This window comes from Dama dama, chromosome 6 (assembly GCF_033118175.1).
Source record: "Dama dama isolate Ldn47 chromosome 6, ASM3311817v1, whole genome shotgun sequence".
In the NCBI taxonomy this organism is placed as follows: Eukaryota; Metazoa; Chordata; class Mammalia; order Artiodactyla; family Cervidae; genus Dama; species Dama dama.
This window is the reverse complement of record NC_083686.1, coordinates 4,521,073-4,536,914: the sequence shown is the minus strand read 5'-3', so window position 1 is coordinate 4,536,914 and position 15,842 is coordinate 4,521,073.

The window sequence follows — 15,842 nt, the reverse complement described above, 5'->3', positions numbered from 1 at the left end:
AACTGAAATCCCAAGTGCCTGCTCACCGCAACCACTGAGTCCTTGCACCACAACTAGAGTCCATGCACCACAACGAAATATCCTGCCTGAGGCAACCAAGATCACAAGTGTCCCAACTAAGACCCAACGCAGTCAAATAAATAAAGTAAAACGGTGCTGGAGACTATAGTGAAAATGGTGGAAAGGATGGGGTTGTGATCAGAAAAGAGGACTGAGCAGGTACTAAGCAGGTTTGGGGGCAGTAACAAGACTTAAGTTATGCTTAGGAGTGAGTGACAGAAACAAGCCCTGTTTGGACTTAGATTTTTCTGGCCACAGCGTTAAGCAGATAACAAATCCCTGCTTGTTTTTGGAAGATGGTGAAAATATGTTTATCTGCTGCCTGGAAGTGGGAGGACAGATTTGCCTTGGGGTCATTAGAGGGCAGAGTAGAGCAAACAGCTACAAAGGGAAGAAAGAGAAAGATATATATATATATATATATATATATATATATATATATATATCTTTTTTTTTTTTTTTTTTTTTTACAATGCCCTGAGCTAGTGGGAACTGCTTATTGGATACAAAGAGACTGAGGACCTGGGGCCCCACGTGTGGGATGGTGGCCGTGTGAGCATGGAACTCAGCTAGGATGATGGTGGCAGGGTATGGGGTGGGGACGAGGGCCAGGAGCCAGGTGGGAAACCTGCAGTGAGTGGGGGATCCAGTGCAGTGGGGGAGGGGGCTTGGAGGATGACAAAGGAAGAGGACTCTCAGATGAGCAGCAAGCACTCCAAAGGCATGTCTGTCCCATTAGACAAGGGGGAAGATAGCAGCAGTGTCTTCCACTGCTGGGGAAGGAGGGGAGGAGCACGCACTAGGAACACAGGGAACTGAGCAGCTTTCCCTCCACAGGCCTGAGCACAAAGTTGGCATATTTCTCCATGGACAGTCCAGCCAGGGGCAAGATGGGGGTGGGTGAGCCAGGCACAGCTCCAACAAGCCCAGGAGAGGGTTTGGGGGAGGAGAGCTTTATGGGAAACTTGTCAGAAGAATAGCACCCGAGGCTGACATCTACTTGCATCATCCACGGGAGGAACAGAGTAACAGGCAGTCCTGAACTCCGTCTCCCTGAGGGAGAAGGGTCTGCCCTTGGTGTGAACACTACTGCTGCTGTTTAGTCACTAAGTCAGGCCCCACTCTTTGGGACCCCATGGACTGTAACCTGCCAAGCTCCTCTGTCCGTGGGATTTCCCAGGCAAGAATACTGGCGTGGGTTGGGGTGGGAAGTAGGAGGGAGGTTCAAGAGGGAGCGGACAAAGCTACACCTGTGGCTGATGCCTGTTGATGTATGGCAGAAGCCAACAGATTATGATAAAGCAGAAAGTAAAAGTGTTAGTTGCTCAGTCTTTGTGACCTCATGGACTGTAGCCAGGCTCCTCTGTCCGTGGGATTCTCCAGGCAGCAATATTGGAGTGGGTAGCCATTCCCTTCTCCAGGGGATCTTTCCAACCCAGGAATTGAACCCCAGTCTCCTGTACCGCAGGCAGATTCCTTACCCTCTGAGCCACCATGGAAGCCCCAATTATCCTCCAATTAAAAATAAATAAAATGTTTTAAAAGTTAAAGAAAATAATAATAATGGAATGGGTTGTCACTTCCTCCTCCAGGAATCTTCCCAGCCCAGGGATCGAACTTGAGTCTCCTGCTTGGCAGGTGGATTCTTTACCACTGAGCCACCGGGGAAGCCCCATGAACAGTATGGTGGAGCAAAAGAAACTGTGGCTGAAGGTTGACACCCAACTGTGCTTTCTGAGTAGCTGCCTTGAAGGAGGTCTAGGAGGCCACCACCACTGTCATTTGGGGTGGACAATGGCAAGGATTTCTGCACCCCAACCTGAAACAGCTATAAGAGATGGCTCCAGAAGTTGTCTTCCCAATGAGATGAGACCAAGGCCCCAAGATTTTGTTTCAAGCGTCTCCCTTAAAGGTGCTTCCCCAGATGGTGAATGCCAGCCAAGCAACAAAGACCAAAGGATAACTGTCACCTTCCTATCGAAGCCACTGCTTCACTCGGACATCACGGGGCTGAAAGAGTCGGGAGGGACAGGACACAGAGACCACTGAACAAAACCCAGGAGTCTTCGTGAGATTTTTGTCTGTGATTACCTTCCCATTAGAATTGACCTGACCAGAAGTAAACAGGAAGTATCCCTGGGTATTGAAGAAATGACATCGCCAAAGAAATTCCAGACCAGGTGTGCTAAACCCTGGAGGAACTCCTGAGTCTGGCACTTGCAGTGGCAAGTAGCAGGCTTCCAAAGCTACATTAGCGCCAAAAGGGTGCACTCCCCACGGCATACTTCATCTGTGGCCTGAGAAGGTGAGTGACAAGGAAGAGCCTCCCTGCATAGGCCCTCTTACACAGCAAAGCAGGGGGCGCTCGATGGCTGAGCCGGGCTTTGCCCTCCACCTGTGGACTCTGGTGGCTGTGTGCTGACCGTTCTTCCCTTTTCTGAATGGAACTTGTAATCAGTGGTCTTTTACCAACTCCGAGGCAGCAGGTTTCCCCCAAAGGGTGTGATCCGAGAGACGTGGAAAAAGCCCAGGTGAAAGTTGCAGTCTTTTTTTTTTTTTTTGTAACAGCACCTCAGGAACTCCTGGGATCTTAGTTCCCCAATCAGGGATGGAACCCAAGGAGATCAAACCAGTCCATCCTAAAGGAAATCAACCCTGAATATTCATTAGAAGGACTGATGCTGATGCTGAAGCTCCAATCCTTTGTCCACCTGATGCGAAAAGCCAATTCATTGGAAAAGACCCTGATGCTGGGAAAGATTGAGGGCAGGAGGAGAAGGAGGATGGATGACATGGTTGGATGGCATCATCAACTCAGTGGACGTGAATATGAGCAAACCCCAGGAGATGGTGAAGGACAGGGGAGCCTGGCGTGCTGCAGTCCAGGGGGTCACAAAGAGTCAGACGGGTCTTAGCGACAGAACGGCAACAACACCTGAGCAGTCAGAGCGCAGAGTCCTAACCCCTGGACTGCCAGGCAATTCCCCAAGAGCTGCAGTCTTTAGACAACTCAATATCACAAGTGAAATATACCATCGGTTCTGCTTTGCTCTGTCAGCAACAGGCCAGAACCACATTCCAAGGAAAGGGGAATCAAGTTTCACCTCTGAGGAATTCCCCTGTGGTCCAATGGTTAGGACTCAGTGCTTCCATTACTGTGGGCCGGGGTTCAATCCCTGGTCAGGGAACTAAGATCCCACAAGCTGCATGGCATGGCCAGAAAAAAAAAAGTTTCACCACTCAACAAGGGAAATAGCAAAGAATTTGTGGACACATTAAAACCACCACAGCTATTATCATTACAATCTGATGAAATGTTTTTAAGACATCACAGATTTGAAAGAGTCTAAAGATAAATTATCAGCATTAGTAGTAGAGTTTAGTACTTAGCAAGTAGCAAGTTTTCAAGTTTTCCAGAAACTAAATCAATACCTAAAAGTAAGTAGTGTTTCTATTCACCGGGAACAATGAGAAAATATTCTTTTCTTTTCTTTTTGGCCACACTGCATGGCTTGTGGGATCTTGAATGCAGGCCCTCAGCAATGAAAACTGTGGAGTCATAACTACTGGACAGCCAGGGAATTCTCCAAAGAAATATATTTTCTGAAAGGAATTGTTTGTAAAAAGAACCCAAAAAACACTTTTTTAAATTTTTATTCAAGTATAATTGATTCATAATACTTCAGATGTACAGCAAAGTGATTCAGTTATATATAAGTTTTTCAGATTCTTTTCCAGTATAAGTTATTAAAAATAGTTCCTTGTACTATACAGTATATCCTTATTGTTTACATATTTTATAGGTAATAGTGTGTATCTGTTAATCCCACACTCCTAATTTATCCCTCCCCTCTCCCCACATTTTCCCTCTGGTTTTCTATGTCTATGAGTCTTTTTCTGTGTCATAAATAAATGCAGTTATATTATTTTTTAGATAAGTGATATCACTTGATATTTGTCTTTCTCTGTCTGATTTGCTTCACTCAGTATGATCATCTCTAGTTGCAACCATGTTGCTGCAAATGGCATTATTCCTCTATTTTTTATAGCTGAGTCATCTTTCGTTGTATATAGGTACCACATCTTTTGGGTTTTCTCTTTTCTTTCCTTTTTTTTTTAACTGAAGGATAATTGCTTTATAGAATGTTGCTGTTTTCTGTCAAACCTCAGCATGAATCAACCATAGGTGCACATATGCCCCCTCCCTTTTGAACCTCCCTCCCATCTCCCTCCCCACCCGACTCCTCTAGGTTGACACAGAGCCCTTGTTTGAGTTTTCTGAGCAAGTTCCCGTTGGCTATTTTACATACTGTACCACAACTCTTTTATCCCTCCATCTGTTCTTGGACATTTAGGTTGTGTCTATGTCCTGGCTGTTGTAAATAGTGCTTCCATGAGCATTGGGGTTACATGTATCTTTTTAAATTAGAGTTGTCTATTAATGTGTGCCAGGAATGGGGTTGCTGGACCATATGTTAACTCTATTTTTAGTTTTTTAAGGAAGCTCCATACTGTTTTCCATAGTGGCTGCACCAATTTATATTCCTGCTAACAATGTAGAAGTTTTCCCTTATCTCTAGCCCCTCCCCAGCATTTATTGTTTACAGATCTTTAGATTATGGCCATTCTGACTGGCATAAAGTGATACCTCATTGTAGTTTTGATTTGCATTTCTCCAGCAATTAGGGATGTTGAGCATCTTTTCATGTACCTGTTGGCCACCTGTATGTCTCCTTTGCAGAAATGTCTATGTCTTCTACCCATGTTTGATTGGGTTGTTTTTTTATATTGAGCTGCATGAACTATTCGTATATTTTGGAAATCAATCTCTGACAGCCACTTCATTTGCAAATATTTTCTCCCAGTCTGTAAGTTGCCTTTTCATTTTGCTTATGGTTTCCTTTGCTGTGAAAAACCTTTTAAATTTGATAAGGTCCCATTTGCTTATTTAAAAAAAAAATTTAACAATGTATTATTTTCCTTTGGACACCATAATTGCCACAAACTGAGTGACTTAAAATAATGGAAATTGGGGCTTCCCTGGTGGCTCAGTGGCAAAGAGTCTGCCTGCCAATGCAGGAGACTCAGGTTCTATCTGTGATCCGGGAAGATCCCACATGCTTTGAAGCAACTAAGCCGGTGCACCACGGGTTTGAACCTGTGCTCTAGAGGCCGGGAGGCGTAGCTGCTGAGCCCACGTGACCCAGCTACTGAAGCCTGGGCACCCAGGAGCCCGTGCTCTGCCACAAGCGCAGCCCCCGCAGTGGGGAGAGCCCGTGCACCAACTGGAGAAAAAGCTCACACGCAGCAATGAAGACTCGGCACAGCCAAACGTTAATTAATTTAAAATAGTTATAATAATAGACACTGGTGCTCTCACAGTTCTGCAAGGTAGAAATCAGAAGTAAAGGTGCTGTCAGGACCATGCTTCCTCCGAAGGATCTAGCAGACACTCTTTCCGCGCCCCCTCAGCTTCTGGTGACGGCTGGCAATCCGTGGCCTTCCTTGACTGGTGGCTGCCCCAGCCCCGTCTCTGCCTCTCTTGCCACGTGGCCACCTTCCCAGTGTTTCTGTGTCTTTGCTTGACCTTCACATTGGACACACATCATGGACTGATGGCCCACCCTAGGCCAGTAAGATCTCGTCTCACCTCGTTACATCTGCAAAGACCTGTTTTCAATACGGTCACATTCTGAGGGTCAGAGAGGATATGCATTTGGGGAAATGTCACTATTCAATCCTGAACAAATAGTAACTAGGAAATTTTAACCAAACGGATGTAAAATCTTCATGCATAAAATGATAAAATTCTATTAAAATACAGTGTTGTTGTTGTTGCAAGTAGAGAGTAGCCCCCACTCACTGCAACTAGAGAAAAGCCCATGCAGCAATGAAGACCCAATGCAGCTGGAAAATAATTAATTAACTTTGTAAAAGTCAGGACATTTCTAAGGAAGAATCAGGAAGGGAACATGCCGTACTTAACCAGATATCAATACTTACCATAAAGCTAATCTAGTTGTCATCATTAAAAATAAGTCTACAAATAATAAAAGCTGGACAGTGCGTGGAGAAAAAGGAACCCTCCTACACTGTTAGTGGGAATGTAAATTGGTGCAGCCACTATGGAAAACGGTATGGAGTTTCCCTAAAAAACTAAAAATAGCATTGCCATATGACCCAGCAATCCTATTCCTGGGCATATATAAGGAGAAAACTCTAATTTGAAAAAACACATACACCCCAATGTTCTCAGCAGCACTATTTATGATAGCCAAGACCTGGGAACAACCTAAGTGTCCATCGACAGATGACTGGATAAAAATGATATGATATATATACTGTTGCTCATTATTCAGTCACTAAATTGTGTCCATTCTTTGCAACCCCATGGACTTCAGCACGCCAGGCTCCTCTGTCCTCCCCTACTTCCCAGAGTTTGCTCAAATTTATGGCCATTGAGTTGGTGATGCCATCCAACTATCTCATCCTCTGCCACCCACTTCTCCTTATATAAATACACACATACATTGGAATATTAATCAGCCATAAAAAGAATGAAATATTGCCATTTGCAGCAATATGGATGGACCTAGAGATTATCGTACTAAGTGAAGTCAGACAAAGACAAATATCATATGATATTACTCATATGTGGAATCAAAAAAAAAATGATACAAATGAACTTATTGACAAAACAGAAACAAACTCACATAGGAAACCAATTTATGGTTCCCAAAGGCAAAAGGGAGGGAGGGCTAAATTAGGAGTTTGGGATTAGCAAATACAAACTCCTATATATGAAATAGATAAACATATAGCACAGGGAATGGTATTCAATATCTTGTAATTAACTATAATGGAAAAGAATCTGAAAAAGAATATAATAAATAAATTCATATGTTGAAGCTCCAACCCCAAATGTGACTAAGACTTTGTCTAACTTTTGGGCTGTTATAACAAAATATCACAGACTGGGTAGTTTATAAGCCACAGAAATTTGGTTCTCACAGTTCAAAGGTCACAAAGGGTCGGACACGACTTAGCGACTGAACAACAACAGCGAAAGCTAAATCCTCAGCATTAGTTAAATCCTCCACTGGACACTTTGGTTATTACAGCCATTTGGTTATTACAGTCCAGTCCAGACAAGAGTAATGGAGTGGGTTGCCATTTCCTTCTCCAAGGGATCTTCCCTACCCAGAGATCGAACTCGGGTCTCCCGCATTGCAGGCAGACACTTCACTGTCTGAGCCACCGGGAAGCTTCAGCATTAGTGGCAGAGTTTATCTAGGTTTCTAGAAACAAAGTTATCTGGAAGTCTAAGATCAAGGCACCAGGATAGTTGAGTTTTGCCAAGTCTCTTTTCCTAGTTTATAGCGAGGGCCTTCTCACTGAATCCTCCCATGGTGGGAAAGGTTGGAATGTACTGGGTGGTCTCACTGATAACAGCAGTAACCCCACTTACGGGGACTCTACCCTGCCAACTTTAAGAATAGTCAGTTATTTTACCAGCATAACTGAGCTGATTTAAGAAAAGCCGGGGGAATTGAATTTGGAATATAGAAACTATGGTGTACCACATGCAAATCCAGAGAACAAGGAAGAGGAACTTGCTTTTATAGGGGAAAAGGGATCTTTGGGAAAGGCTATTATAACCAAAGAGTCCAGTGGAGGAACAAGGGGTCCAGTCCAAAGTGTGGAGGTTTCTTACCGGTTGGGGCACTACAGTCTCTGGTTGGCTGGACTGTCATCTGGTGGAGAGAAGTTTTCTTCTTACTGCTGGATAGTAAAGTAGGCGATACCTTCCTGCTGAGAGATAGGCATGAGTCTCTTCTTGTTTGGAGTTGTTGACAATGTATGGTCTGTCCTGACTCCAGTTTCAGCTCAGGATTCTTTCTTTAATTAATTCCACAACCTTCATTACCTCCCTCCCAATTCTTTCACATTGGGAGTCAAGATTTCTTTTTTAATATTTATTTATTTGGCTACATCGGGTCTTTGTTGCAGCACACGGGATCCTGATCTTCACTGTGGCATGTGAATTCTTAGTTGCAGCATGTGGGATCTAATTCCCTGACCAGAGATTGAACCCAGACCACCTGCATTGGGAGCATGGAGTGTCAGCCACTGAACCACCAGGGAAATCCCAGGAGTTAACATTTTAACATATGAATTTTGGGAGAGACACAAACAGCCAGACCATGGTAACCAGGTAGCCTTTAAAGAGGTAATTGAAGTTAAGTGAGGTCATAAGGGTGGAATACTACTCTGATATGACTGGCGTTCTTAGAAGAAGAAGAGATCCCAAGGATGCTCATTCGCAGAGGAAAGCCATGTGAGGAAACAGGGAGAAGATGACTGTCTACACACCAAGGAGAGAGAATCCAGAGAAACCAACCTGCCCTGACCTTGATCCTGGACTTCCATCCGCCAGAACTGTAAGGATATAGATTTCTGTTGTTTAAACCACCCATTCTGTGTTATTCTACTGTGGCAGCCCTAGCTGACTATTACACACAACATATCCAGAAAGTGTGCGTGCTAAGTCACTTCAGTCACGTCCGACTCTTTGTGACCTCAGGGACTGTAGCCCACCAGGATCCTCTGTCCATGGGATTCTCTAAGCAAGAATACTGGAGTGGGTTGTCTTGTCCTCCTCCAGGAGATCTTCCCAACCCAGGGATCAAACCCCCATCTCTTATGTCTCTTGCATTGGCAGGTGGGTTCTTTACCACTAGCACCAACTGGGAAGCCCATATCCAGAATAGGTAAATGCTTGGAAACAGAAAATAAACTAGTGGTTGCCAGGGGATGAGGCGAAGGGGAACATGGGGTTATTACTTAATGGGTAATTACTTCTTGGGTGATGAAAAGTAGAGAACTAAAAAAATTTTTAAAAACAAAAACAAAAAACTAGAGAGCTGGCAGTCACATAACATTGTGCATACACAAAACATCACTGAATTCTACACTTTAAACTGATTAATTGCATGTGACATGCATTTCACCTCAATTTTTTTTTTAAGCTAGAGCATACAAATTCACAGACACAAAGTAGAATGGTGGCTACCAGTGACTGGGGGAAGGAAATGAGGAATTATTGGTTGATAGGTCCAATTTGGTTTTAATTAGGAAAGATGAAAAAGTTCTGGAGATGGATGGTAGTAATACTTTGGCCACCTGATGGGAAGAACTGATTCATTGGAAAAGATCATCATGCTGGGAAAAATTGAGAGCAAGAGGAAAAGAGGGCAGCAGAGGATGAGATGGTTGGATAACATCACTTACTCAATGGAGATTAATTTGAACAAATTCCAGGAGATAGTGGGTGACAGAGGAGCCTGGCATGCTACAATCCATGAAGTCACAAAGAGTCAGAAACAACTTAGTGACTGAAAAACAAGTGGTTGTGTAACAACGTGAATATACTTAATACCACTGATCTGCTCACTTTTAAATGGTTTAAATGGCAGATTTTATGTTATGCATACTTGACCATAATTTTTTTTTTAATTTTAACTACACTCTTGCATTTATCAAAGAAAACTTAAAGTGAAAAGTTGAACCACATACTCTCTACTATCTTCTCAACTTTTCTGTAAGCCAAAAAGTGTTCTATAAAGGCTATTTTAAAAACTAGTCAAGTCTCAGTTGGGAGATATTTGCTACACACATCTTAGCAAAAGAGAGATAGAGGAGGGGAGCAGTCAAAAATCAGTGAAAAGAGAGGTCAGAGAATAATAAATCTGTGAGAAGGCATGGGGCGGGTCTTTATTCACTTTCCTGTATCCTAAGGCTCATGACCAACTTTCTTCTAACCTTATACAAATGTTCTGCAGGCTAAACTTTAAGCCCCACTTCCAACAGCCCCCTCCTGCACTAGTTTTCTATTGCTGCAGTAACAAATTACAATTTTAGCAGCTCAAAACAACACAGTTTATTGTAACAGTTCTGAAAACCCAAAGTCCAAGTCAATGTAACAGTTTTCTCTGCTTTGGTTCAGACAAGGTCAAAGGCAAGGTGTTAGGGGCTTTGCTGGTGGCTGGCTGATAAAAGAATCCACCTGCTGATGCAGGAGACACAGGTTTGATCCCTGATCTGGGAAGATTCCATGTGTCATCAAGCAGCTAAGCGGTGCACCACAGCTATTGAGCCTGTGCTCCAGAGCACAAGGTCTGAACTAATGAAGCCTGCACAGCCTAGAACCCACGCTCTCCAACAAGAGAAGCCACCACAGTAAGAAGCCTGTGCATGGCAAATAGAGAAAAGCCCATGCAGCAATGAAGATCCTCCACAGCCAAAAATAAATGAACAAAAATATAAAAAGCAAGGTGTTAGCTGACAGGCCTCTTATCAGAAGGCCTGGCCAGGGATGTAGGCTCATTCAGGTTCATTCAGGTTGTTGGCAGACTCCAGTTCCTTGGGGATGTAGGACTGAGGTCCCCACATTCTTGCTGGCTATTGGTTGGGGCCACCCTCGGTTCCTAGACAACTCTCTCTTATCCTTTTTAAGCTCTCGGGTTTTCAATAACGGGCATTTTTAGATCACTTGTAGGCAGTTACTGTTTCACTCTGATTCTTTCACAAATATGCTTCCTCTTACAAGAGATTCATGGAAAGGATTCTGACACTTACTGTAGAATATTAGTTTCTGATAAGCTTTCAGGTCTTACCATCGAACTGGGCATAGTGATAGTTTACCATCTGGAGATGATTAATCACTCTTGCAAGATTCCTCCTCATGAGGATCCATGTCTGTTTTGAAGACTGCCTACGACTCGCTTCCTAAAATGACTCCTTGTTTTTGTCTTTACAATTCAGTTTTAATTTTTTAACACCAAAAGCATTTTGTATTGGGGTAAAGCAGATTAACAATGTTGACATAGTTTCAGGGGAACAGCAAAGTGACTCAACCATACAGATACATGTACCCACTCTCCCCCAAGACCCCCTCCCATCCAGGCTGCCATATAACATTGAGCAGAGTTCCATGTGCTATACAACAGGCCCTTGCTGGTTATCCATTCTAAATGCTTCAGTGTGTACATGACCTTCCCAAAATCCCTAGCCATCCCTTCCCCCCAGCAACCATAAGTTCATTTTCTAAGTCCTGAGTCTCTGTTTTATAAGCAAGTTCATTTGTATCAATTCTTTTTAGATTCCACATATAAGGGGTGTTCATATGATCTCTCTCTTTTTCCATCTGACTTACTTCACTCAGTATGTCACTCTCTAGTTCCATCCTTGTTGCTGCAAATGGCTTTATTTCATTCTTTTTAATGACCAAGTAATAGTCCTAAAATGACTGCTTGTTGTTCAAATGTGGCCATAAGCTCTCTAAGGGCACACTTCTCACACAGCACCGCTCTCTCTCCTCTGTGAGACGTGACTCTCTGGGACTGTGCCTTCCCAGCACCGAAGGGAGATGATACTAATGCCAAATACCCAAAAGATTGCTCACCAATGCTTTCTAAAGAAAGATCTTGGTCAAAAGGAAGAAAAGTGAAAGGAAAAAGTCAAAGTGGAGTCATTATTGCTCAGAGAGCTCTAAAATGAAGCTGGAAGCCACTAAGGAAATGTGACTTAATGCGCATTTCCTAAGGATGGAATCTGACATTTGACCTGATGAAGTCTTCCAGAACACCTGTCAGAAACTCAAGATACTTATCACAACTTTATCCTAAAGTAACTCGTGACAGTCCATCTACTTATCGGACGCTTACCCTGAAACAGTTTATGATTCCTTAAGGATAAATATTTTCACGTCAGAGCGGATAAATTCTTGCCAGGCAATTTTTAACAAGCGTAAAGCTTTTTGTCCTTATAAGCCCCTGAGTCTTTCTATTCCTCAGAACACACTTTCGTGGTTACCCTGAACCTGTGTGTCCCAAACTGCAATTCCTAAGATCCCAAATGCAGTCTTCTCTTATTTGCAGCCTCTTGTACTGTTTATTTTGGCTGACACCCTACCTGTGGCTGCTTGCACCTCAGACTCAGCCATGACACCTCAGATCATTCTCGTGCTTTAAATTTGTCCAGTCTCTCAGACGACAACTTGCAAGGCTAACTAGAGCCAGCATCAGCATATTCAATTATATCATGCTTGGGATATCTCTAATTCTTCCTGCTTTCCTTTTCTACCTCATTTCTTTAAATCCAGCCCCCAAACATTCTTTGCTTTAAAGGGCGGAGATTGAGTCCACTCGGATGATCCAGGCCAGTCTCTTTATTTTACGATCTTTAACTTTAATTACATCCACAAGGTCCTTTTTGCCATGTAATATATTCACAGTTACCAAATATGTAATTCACAATATACTCTCAGGTCCCAGGGATCAGGAATACGGACCTCTTTGGGGGCCACTTTGCCTCCTACACTTCCCTAGAGGTCTTGGTTCCCAACACCACTAGGTACAAAAGGAGACACTGAGGCCCAGAGGGCTATCTTCCAGCCATTACCTAATTTGCCCAGATACTTCCAGCCAGCAAATAGTGGGATTAGGGTCCAAGCCCCAGATCTGTCTAAAGCCAACACTTAGCCCTCAACCACCACATTCTATAGTCTAAAAATAATGCCACTTATCTGCCTCATACTTTACCAAGTTTATGATGTACTTTTGCACCCATTTTTTCACTTAATCCTGTCAGTAGCCCTGATGGGCATTCTGAAGTGGGACTACCAGCTCCACTTGGTTGTCAACTGAAAGAAAAGTCCTCAGTGTAACAGTTGTGAGTTCAGTTTTATTCAGGCTCTTGCTAAGGACTATAGCTCAGGAAACAAGCCCCTCCGAGGGCTGAAGAACTGGTGCAGTGAGGCAACGGAAGAGGTAAGGCTATATACGAACTTTTTGTGGGCGGTGGGGGGGAGATCATATTAATGAAATTTTTCCTTAGATATGTATCTTAACAATCTGGGAGTTGCGACTTCCCTGGTGGTACAGTGGTTAAGAATCTGCCTGCCAGCGCAGGGGACACGGTCCGATCCCTGGTCCAGGAAGACGCCACCTATCTTGGAGCAAGTAAGCGTTCCACCACAACTACTGAGCCAATGTATCTAGAGCCTGTGCTCTGCAACAGGAGAAGCCACTACAGTGAGTAGCCCCTGCTACCCGCAACTGGAGAATAGCTCCTGCTCCACGCAACTAGAGAAAGCCAGCACGCAGCAACAAAAGACTGAGCGCAACCAAAAGTAAAATAAACTAATTTTTTAAAAATCTAGGGGTTGGTATATGCAAAGCACAAAACACTTTCCACTTTTCCATCCTGAATTCCTTTCAGGGTACACCACAGTGAGGTGAGACCGCAACCAAAGGCGTTGACAGAACTGGAATGACAGGCAACATTCATTTCCTTTACATGATTTACTGGGGCTTCCCAGGTGGCACTAGTGGTAAAGAAACCACACGCTAATGCAGGAAACATAAGGCACATGGGTTCCATCCCTGGGTAGGGAAGATACCCTGGAGGAGGGCATGCAACCCACACCAGTATTCTTGCCTGGAAAATCCCCTGGATAGCACAGCCTGGCGGCTAGAGTCCATGGCATCACAAAGAGTCGGACACAACTAAGTGACTAATATTTTCACATGATTTACTGGAAAACTGAGGCCCAAGTCCACAGCATTTGTACAAACAGGATTCTCCACACACACACACACACACACACCCCACCCCCCACCCCACACACAATATTTATTGTGTGTCTGGGTGCCACAGGACTAGAACATAAACTTATCCACTTATTCTTTCCCAGTAGTTAGTCAGCACTCTCCTCACAGACTTTAGTTTGGTAAAGATTTTGTTTTAATAAACTCTCCCTGAGGACCCGCTCTATGCCAGGTTTGGGCTGAGGCATCTGACCAGCCTTTGCTTTGGAGAATTCACAGAGACGGGAAGGGAAGGCAGACGTGGGCTTCGCAGCCCTGGCTTACAGGGCTTGGTGTAACTCGGTTTCTGCTGCAGGAACATCACTTTTGCAACTCAGAGTTAAAACCCACGTCCTCAAGACCCAACCCAAAAGAAAGGCCACGACTAGCAAGAGGAATGAGCGAGCACTGATGCCCATTCGCCCAACTCCAACCCGTACCCGGGTAGGGGTGGCTCAGCGTTTCCACCCAGGGCGTGACCGTAAAGGGGTCCCGGGGTGTCGTGAAAGGGGCTGCAAAGCCACACAGCGCCGGTCCACGGCGGGGGCCATTTTGGGTGTGGCTCTCGCTGCTTTGAGGCGAAAGGCAACGCTTTCTCAAAAAGGAAACAAAACTCAAGAACCTGTTGCCCGTCACCGTGGCGCTTCGCCGCGCTCAGCACCGCGCCCGCCGCGCGTCTCGGGCACGGCCCGTGGGGCTGTGGCGGGGCGGTGCAGCCCGTGGGCGCGGACCCGGGGCGAGCTCCGGAAGACGCCGGGGAGAGGGTGGGGTGACCCGCGCTCCCCGCCGCCCTCCGGGAAGCCGGCGCCCGCGAGCCCGCGCGTCTGAGGGCGTGACGGCGGCTGCCGGAGGGCGAGGGGCTGCCGGAGCGGGAGAGCGAGATGGGGGCCTCAGAGGCCCGCGCCCGCCCGCCCTGTTGTGCCTTCGCGGAGGAGTGATGAGGCTGTGGGAGGAGAGGGCGGAGGAGGCATGGAGGCGCCGCTGACTGGGCGGAGGGCTGTGGAGACACACCAGAGGATGCGTGGGCGCGGGTGTGACGGAGGCCCTGGGGGCGGGTGATCATGGGGGCTGGTTTGCCCTGCCTGGATTTGTCCATGCAGGGCGGTGGGCGAGCCAGTGTGAGACCTTTCTGAGCTGTTCTCTTACATATCGGTTTCCATTTTTCAACCTTGGCCATGTGGACTTAAAAAATAGTCACAACCCAAAAGTTGAGAGTTGTGTTTTATTCAGTGAAAATTTTTAGAATTTCAAGCCCAGAAGACAGCATCTCAAGTGACCCTGAGAGAACTGCTCCAAGGAGGCAAGGGAAGGGGAGCCAGGTTACATGGAAGTTTTGCAACGATGGGCAGGTGGTCTGAACATCACAAGATTATTGTAAACTAAAGAAAACCAGATACCCGGAGTTAAGGAATGTAGTGCCTTTCTGTATTGGGGAAGATACAAGAGTCTGGGCTTACTGAACTCATATGCATGTTACACACCTCACCTGTCTGGGGCCGGTGTCCTGTGTTCACAGCTTGAGTTTCCTCAGGGCTCTCTGTGGGGAGTGGCTGCAATCCAATGGCTGCTACATGGCAGGTCTTCTTTCCTCCTTGAGTTCTCCCAGGCTGACCAGCTCACTCTCCACGGTGGCTGCAATCTCTGATGACCCTGACAACCTTTTGTTTACTGATAATCCATTGCAAGAACCATCCAGTTTCTCAGCAGTTAAAATGATTTCATGTGTTGTGAAACGTGAAGACCACTTCTAGTAAAATATTTGCAGAATGGGGACTGGCTCAGGCTTCCCCAGTGGCTCAGCAGTAAAAAATTTGCCTGCAGTACAAGAGATATGAGCTCATTCCCTGGGTTGGGAAGATCCCCTGGCGGAGGTAATGGCTACCCACTCCAGTACTCTTGCCTGGAGAATCCCACGGACAGAGGAGCCTGATGGGCTACAGTCCATAGGGTTGCAAAGAGTAGGATAGACTGAAGTGACTGAGCACAGACGGGCTCAGAAACTGGAGTGAAGAACCCTGGTTGTAGGGCCAAAAAAAAAAAAAAGAAGGGGGAGTGTTAGAGACTGACTGCATGAGCCTACAGCTTCTTATATGTCCTCAGAGCAAGTGGTAGCATTCCCATGAGTGGTTGGGG